This window comes from Myodes glareolus, chromosome 14 (assembly GCF_982192425.1).
Source record: "Myodes glareolus chromosome 14, mMyoGla1.1, whole genome shotgun sequence".
In the NCBI taxonomy this organism is placed as follows: domain Eukaryota; kingdom Metazoa; phylum Chordata; class Mammalia; order Rodentia; family Cricetidae; genus Myodes; species Myodes glareolus.
The window spans coordinates 64456042-64457799 of record NC_142039.1 but is presented as its reverse complement, the minus strand read 5'-3'; the positions used below and the strand labels follow the sequence as shown (position 1 = coordinate 64457799).

General features: G+C 49.4%; 1 pseudogene; it reads right to left on the bottom strand.

Moving 5' to 3' along the window:
• Positions 1-924: 924 nt before the first annotated feature.
• On the bottom strand, positions 925-1336 carry LOC125399583 (ATP synthase F(0) complex subunit C2, mitochondrial pseudogene; annotated as a pseudogene).
• Positions 1337-1758: the final 422 nt, after the last annotated feature.

Below are 1758 nucleotides of genomic sequence, written 5' to 3'. Positions count from 1 at the left end.
ATTTATGTTTTTGTCCATAGACTAGTGCTACTCTCAAGCTTAATTACAGCTTACTTTCTCAGTGAGGAGTGGCTAATGCCAAGACATGCAACTAGTCACATAACTAAGACTAGGTACTCGTTGAGTGTCCAGCCCTGAACAGGTCTTTATCTACCCACCCTTCAGGGCTCTGGGGAGTCATGGGAGAGTGGCTGGGAGGAACGTAGGAGCTGGAGGGCAAGGAGGAGCTCTGTGCAATGATGTTCCCTGGACACAGCATGCCAACATGGCTAACGCACTCAGGAACTCACAGCCGCTGTGGTTACCTACACAAGACCTGCACAGACAGAGCCCATCAACACGTCATTCACGGAAGAGGGGCTTGTGAGCCGCCCCTTTAGCTAAAGAGCTGTCCAGTTAATGCTGCTGGGGAAGGGGGATCATTCTTCTTTGGGGTATAGCCCCTGGTAATTTGCCCATGGTCCAAACCCAAAATCAAAGAAATCATAAACTATCAAAAGCAAAATAATAATGATAATAATAACAGCAACAATTAAGATCTGGGGAACTGGCTCAGTTGGTCAAATACTTTGCCTAGAAAACATGAGGACCAGAGCCCATGCACAGAGAACTGGCCATAGTAAATCAGTGTGAACACACAGCTCTCGCCTCCAAGGGGAGAAATGATTGCTTATTCTGAAATTAAATATGAGTGACCATGGCCCAGAACACAGGTTCAGGTTACTCCGAGCCCCATATTCCAATGTGGTAACTTTTCTATGAAATCTCTTTTTTCTTATTAATACAGTATTTATTTTGTTTTCTCTCTGTCAAACCCTGAGCCAAGCACTCTCCTCAGACTTCCTGGGGAGGTACAGGAAAAGGAACATACGGGGCAGAGAGGACACAAAAGAACTATGGGAGGTGGAAATGGAGACAACTGCTTCACATGGCGAAGAGGATGAAAAAGGCCACCATTAGGTAAAAAAGCCCCACAGCCTCTGAGAGGGCAAAGTCCAGAATTGCGTAGAAGAGCTGATGCTTCAGAGAAGGGTTCCTGGCATAACCAACAATGAGGCTCCCCAAAACAGTCCCAATCCCAGCCCCAGAGCCAACCATCCCAACTGTAACCAATGAACTTGGTGACTGCGTCGATGCCCCTGGCAATGACACTGGTTAGGAAATAGTGGCTGGGGATGAGTGAGGTCAGAGGACAAGAGACTGCCAGGCTGCTGAGGGCCTCATCTGTCCACATCTGCGGTCGGTTCGGCTCCACTGCAGACAGCAGATAACCCAGCACCTGGGAGGCACTCCTGACCGAGGAGCTGGTGGAGATGAACTTGGAGCAGGCAAACATTTTCACAGGTGAGGGACCAAGGCAGGAGAACTCCTCTCAGGGTAGAGAAGACAGAGGGGGCCCATTCCGTGAAGGGTTTATAGTAACAGGACGAAGACATTCCATCAAGACGTTCACACGTACATTGGTGGAGACATTACAGGAGAACAGCGACATCTTGGCTGGAGGCTCCAGATGCTATCTGACGACAATCCAGTAGAAACTGGTTTTGTCAGTTAATACATTCCAGAAGGTTTCACCTGGTAGTCACAGGTCAGACTCAGAACAGCAAGGAAAGGCTGTTGGGCGGGGGCGGGGGGGTTGGGGGAAGTAGGGAGGGGGGCTGGGGGGATAGGGGGAGGTTAGAGATGGCTTAAGAGAAACTGTAATTTGGCTGTGGACCTGTACCATCCCAACCTCTCCATGGGCACTGGGTTAACTCA